This window comes from Ips typographus, unplaced genomic scaffold (genome assembly GCF_016097725.1).
Source record: "Ips typographus isolate SLU unplaced genomic scaffold, UJ_Ityp_2.0 IpsContig109, whole genome shotgun sequence".
Classification (NCBI taxonomy): Eukaryota; Metazoa; Arthropoda; class Insecta; order Coleoptera; family Curculionidae; genus Ips; species Ips typographus.
This window is the reverse complement of record NW_028098534.1, coordinates 223,044-229,046: the sequence shown is the minus strand read 5'-3', so window position 1 is coordinate 229,046 and position 6,003 is coordinate 223,044. Positions and strand designations below refer to the sequence as shown.

The 6,003-nt window shown below is 46.3% G+C and overlaps 1 long non-coding RNA gene across 1 annotated transcript; it reads left to right on the top strand.

Moving 5' to 3' along the window:
- Window positions 1-1,884: 1,884 nt before the first annotated feature.
- Window positions 1,885-4,813, top strand: LOC145739374 (uncharacterized). The gene is made up of 5 exons (XR_014181008.1): window positions 1,885-2,048; window positions 2,284-2,610; window positions 2,672-3,011; window positions 3,067-4,322; window positions 4,389-4,813. It is a non-coding gene; the product is annotated as an uncharacterized LOC145739374 (long non-coding RNA).
- Window positions 4,814-6,003: the final 1,190 nt, after the last annotated feature.

The following is a 6,003-nucleotide window of genomic DNA, read 5'->3' as shown; positions in this document are numbered from 1 at the left end:
CAGTAACCCGAAACATGTCCAAATCGTGAAGTACTTGGCATTCCCCATGTATGTGAGAATGTCATCGATTTGTGTATCGGTAACACACTTTTTGGTGACCGGGTTATAGTTCTTTTGTAATCCACGCAGAACCTCGTGGTGCCATCTTTCTTTTTTACTAGTACAACGGGGCTTGCCCACGGCGAGTGGCATGGTCTTATTACTCCGCATTCGAGCATTTCTTTTATTTGTTGTGTCAATGATTTCCCGCTCGGATTGTGAGACTCTATAAGGGCGGCATTTTACTGGTTTGTCTTCTGTCACTTCTATTTTGTGCTCTATAAGTTGTGTTTTGCCCATAAATTTTGGTGACTTGCAAAACACATCCTCATATTCGACCAGTAGGTCCTCTAGTTCCCTTTTGAACTGCTTATCCCTAATGTGGTCCAGTTTGTGGTCTTCTAATGTCACCACTTCTTCGTCTACCCTCTGAGTTGTACAGAGTGCTGTTGTGCTCAAGCCACTGGGCTCTTCTAGCCGTGCCACCGTTGTATCTTTGTAAATAACCCTTCTAGTTGGCCCTAGGTTCTTGAGGGTCAGTGATATAGAGTCTTTGGCTCTTTCTAGGTTGCACAGTAGGTTGTTGCGTACTAGCCATCCCTCATTTTGTATTACCAACATTTCTGTAGACAAGGGTATTTCCGGTGACGTTTTGATGGTTTTTTTCCTCTCCTGGCTTCAGGGTGTAATCTTCATTGGCCTTCAGCTTAATTATCACGTGGTCATCGTTTTTTATGTAGTTTGGCAGGGTGTTCCAGGAGCTGGTTTCTTGTGTCTTGATTTTTCTTGGTCGGGGTTCTTTATTTTTTGAAACCAGCACCGTCACACTTGTTTCCCTGAATGTCTCATACAGAAGGTCTTTAAGCTTTTCCCAATCTGACTCGCTGTTTGCGGATGTCAATCTAGGTATAGCCACCTTACTTATTTTATTTTGTACTGCCCAATCTTTCAATTTCCTACAGCACTGATGTAGCGTATGAGTAGGTATGTATTCGTTCCCTTCCTCTTTTACTATCATCTGTAGGGTATGTCTGTTTTTCTTAAACAAACTGACCACGCTCCCTACGGGTAGTTTTTCTGTGTTGATCTGCCAAATGGTCCCTGATGGCTTTTCCTACTCCTCTATCTCTACTGGGAGCCGAAGAGACTGCAAAGGCCCATGCAGTGCTGCTTGGAAGACTGAAGATGGACCCCGGCATTTCCTGGACCACCTCTGTCCAGTTTCGTGTTATGCCTGGTTTTTTGGGTGCAGGATTTCGCTTTCCCCCGAGCGTTAATACTAAGTCCCGATTTAGGGTGAGTGTGTTAGATATTAAGCAAATTGCTGCCTGCATTTCCCTTAAGAATTCCACGCCCAAAATGAGGGGTTGTGGTGTATTCTCTAATATTGTTGCTCTAATTTCCAATTTTCTCATGTAGTTCCCTCTGAGCTCCAGTGATGCCATTGTTTCGCCTAGACTTTTTACTTTTTGGCCGGCTGCTGTTACAAGCAACGTGGTGTGGGCCTCCGGTTCTACGTTTCTTGTCAACTAGGAGATGGCTTATCACATTTAGTTCTGCGCCCGTGTCGATGATTGCTGGTACGTAACAGTCATTTACAACAGTATTAATATACAGTATTTTGTAGCACGTCGGGCCCCGAGTGGAGAGGGTGACGGGGCTTAGTTTTGCCACCCCCTGGAGTTTGGGTGTTGCTGTCTACTTCTGCAAACAGCAGCAAAGTGGCCTATTTTGCCGCAGTTGTAGCATCTAGGCCTGTTATCGTACGTTCTAGTGGGTTGGTGCTGTCTTCCAGGATTCCCAGCCTGGGGAGTGCCATAGACTCTCCTGGGTGGTGGAGGGTTCTAACCTGGCGGGAATTGTAAAAGGGTGGCTGTCTTTGCTCTGTTGGCCCATAGTCTCTCCTAGGCGGCGGCGGGGTTCTGTACGAGCGGTTATTGTCAAATGGAGGTTGTCTTTGCGCTATTGGCCCATGGGCCTCTTCTTCTGTCTGGCGCTGTGGTCTGAAGGTAAGTGGTGCTGAGCATTCTTCAGGGGCGTTATCAATAGTAGCGCAAAGCTTTTTGACCTCGTCCAAATTTCTGGGTGGGTTATTGGAAAATTCGTCAGCCAGTAGTATTTGGCTTTTGGTATGTCTCTTAACCCATTCTGAAAAATATCTAGGAATTCGTCGAGGTCCAGGTTTTCCCTGTATTCCTCGTATAGTACCCGTAGATCGTAAAAGAAATTTTTTGTTTGTTCTAGGTCCCTCTGTTTCCTTTGCTTCACCTTTGCCAGCAGATGGCGACTGTGGTTACCGTCGCTAAATTCTGTTCTAAATGCCTGACAGATGTGTAGCCAATTGCTTTCGGGGTTTGCTGCCTTATACTCTCTATACCAAATGTTTGCAGCACCCTGCAGGTACGATGGAAGTATAGGATTTTTAGGGCATCGTTCCAACTATTTGCCACCGCTGTTCGTTCATACGTTCCGATAAATTGGGGTGCTGAATCGCTACCAGGGTTGAACGTCGGTGGGCTGATAAACTGAGGTAATGCGGGTGTTTTCTCCCCTGCCTCTACAGCCGAAATGGTAATGTCCGCCATTTCCCTTGATCTCCTAATGCCTTCAAATGGTTTATCTCTTTTTTCAGGTTGTACCTGTGTTCCTGCCTCTATTACTGTATTTTCCAGATCGTTTTCTGGTTCTTGTGGCTGCTCGATGTCTTCCCTTCTTGTATTTACAAGCGTAAGGGTTAGGTAATCTGTTTCTTGCATCCAAGGGTCTCCTACGCTTGAACTCCTGTGCCTTGGTTGAAAGGGGCTGCTAGGATTTGCTGATCTCAAGTTGTACGCTTTTCTCATTCCTGTTAGGGCGTACGGCTTGGTTTGGCCACAGATATGGAGATCAGTAGCCCCGGGATTCAACAAGGCGCCTCCACCATGTCACGTTTCGGGGGTGGCGCAGGAAGAGAAACAACAAACGTAGCTCAAGTATGTATCCTTTATTTGTATACTGACGATGATGCCTAACTAATCTTACCCCCAGATTAAGAGGGCCGCTAGTACCGCTACAGGCGGGACGCCCATGGAACACTCTCTACGAGGGGGTGCGTGGGGGTGTGTGTGTGTGTGAGTGTGCGTAAGGCCTCCTGATGTGCCGCCAAGCGGAACCCGCTCGATACGAGCAGGGAACCCTATGTCCGACAAGCCCGAAGGATTTACTTTATGCACAGCAAGCCCCCCTTGGAGTGTCGCCAAGCGAAACCCGCTCGATACGAGCAGGGAACCCCTATGACCGACACGCCCTAAAGGACTTACTTTAGGTACTGAAAGGATCAAGAGTCCCGACGGTCACCACTGGGTTGCGTAAGGACTCTAGTCTGTTCAGCCTGGATTTCCAAGAAGGTATCGAGCCGTCCGGGCACTAGGAAGTTCGGACTGATGCTCGATAGACCGACCCAGAGACCAGTAATCTTCGATGGCTTGAGACGCCGATTAAATACTCATCTCATGACCCCAATTTGCCGGTCTCGCTGATTCGGCAGTGTACTGGGGGAGACCGGGGCCAGCCTAGGTAACGGAACATGGTGCAACTTATGTTATTCGTGACATCTCCCCCCTCTGAAGAGTGTTCGCCCCGGACACTTAACCCTAACGTAACTAAATAACCTACATGCCCCATGGCTTTATTTACAACGTGTGACCAATCGTAACTTATGTCTTATTACGCTCCCCTTGTTATCTCTCTTGTGGTTCTCCTGGAAACTGTTGCTCCTTCCTGGAGGGCGGCCTTACGCGGCTTCGTCTTGCCTATCTGTGCGCCAGAGCACCCGTTACTCAGTTCGCGGGTGGTGGCGCCCTCTATTGACTTTCCTCGTCCACTTTGAAGTGCGCGGGATGGTCGCTTGCTCCGTGAGTTCCTAGGTTGTGGTATCCTGGCTGTAGAGGGCGTGACGGTTGGTCAACCTATTTAAATATGTATTTTGTAAGTTTATGTTTTATTGTTTATACTTAATTGTTTAGACTATGTAAGCTTTATGAAATATACTTAGTTTGCACCCTACTTATGCAAAATGTTACCCTTACAACTTATTTTATTGTTTAACTGGTCGTCGAAGTGTAAGAGCAGAATAATGGAATCAAGTAAGTTCACTTTTTCCTCTTTCCTCTATTTTTCTCTGTGTCATTTTCCCTTTCTTTTTCCCTTTAGTTTCTCGTTACCAAGGGTTCCCTTGCACCAGACGGCGGTTAAGGGCCCGGCTGCTACGTCTCCTACACCAAGTCCGTTCTGACTTTCCACGAGTATGTTATTCTTAGATCGGGACTTGCTATTTCATTTTTTCTGGCTCTTTTTTTTTTTTCTTTAAGGGAATCGTACCGGAAGTGTATATATTTAAGGTGCCGTTTGGTGACTGGCCCCCCAGCTACCCAGACACCCATGTGCTGCTTCGCGAGGGGTCTTTTTGTGGACAGATATGTCTGATTTCATTTACCCCTCGCCTTCGGCGACCAGTTATACATTTGTATTATTAATACTTAAATTTTCTAAAACGTGCTAACATATTATCTGAAAACTCTCATTGAGGTGGAACGTGAAGTAATTACATTTCCGTTCTTAATTTAGTCAAACTGACTGCTGGGCCAGTTTTTATCTGAAAGTGTTTACATTTTTTTAATACATTCCTCTCGAGCCAGCATTTGGGGTACGGACAAACAGCGCGAATGGCTCCTGAAAACAAACTACCAAGGTGCTCTCACTGTGAAAAATTAATTAAAGACAACCAACCATCTATTTCGTGTCGCTCTTGCTGTCCTGGTTCCATAAGGGTTGCTCCGGTCTAACCAACCCCGAATTTAACAAGCAGGCCTCCTTATGGAGCAGAGCAAAGGAGACCACTTGGACTTGCAACCCCTGCTTGAATGCTGTAAAACCTAGTAACCAACCCTCTAACACAACTCACCGGCGCTCTATTGGGCCGGGCGCTCCCTCACCCACGAGTGTTCCCGGTGAAGACACTGGAACTCCCAAATCTATCTCGTTAGATGATATCATGGAAAAGTTACTGCACATCGAGTCTCAACACACCAATCTCCTATCTAAATATGAAGATCAAGTTAGAATTAATGCAGAACTGAGGTCTGAGATTGGCGAAATAAAACTGAAACTGCAACTTTCGGCGAGCGGCGGTGGCGATGAGATCACAACTCTTTCTGGCGCTGCTCGGCAGAACCGCGAAGAAGAGATTGTCCAGGAAGTCGTTCAAAGACAAACCCGTATGTACAACGTAATGATTTTTAACTTTAATCTCGAGGAGGGCATTCCTGAGACCACGCAGATCTCGACGATACTATCCAGCAACTCTGGTCAACAAATCGTGGCCAGTAATGTCGTCTCGTTTGGGAAACCAAACCGTAACGGTTGTAAGCCCGTAAAGGTTACTCTTGCGAAAACTACTGATGTAGCGAAGAACAGGAGACACTTTGCCGACCGGCATCGGATATACATTGAAGCGGATCTTTCTCCAGCACAACTAAAACAGCTTCAGGACACAAAGGAAGAACTGCGGAATCGTCGGTCAAATGGAGAAGAAGATCTGGTTTTGAAATTTGTCAGAGGCATTCCCACGATTACATCAAAAAACTTAACGAGCCAACAATCAACATCAACCATGAATTAACTTGCCTGTACCAGAATGTTCGTGGTCTTCGGACTAAGACCCATCGTTTCTTCAGCAGTGTTGCCTCCTCAGACTATGATATCATCGTAATCACTGAGTCGTGGCTCCAACCTGACATTCTGGACTCGGAACTTTTTCCTGACTTCTATTTGGTTTATCGCTCGGATAGAAGAATCAACTTGATGGATGCTTCCAGGGTGGTGGGGTTATGCTTGGCGTTCATGGAAGGCTCAACTCCGAGCTTATGGATCTTTCACAAATCAGAATAAATGTGCCAAGTATTGATTTTTTAGGTTGTAAGTTTA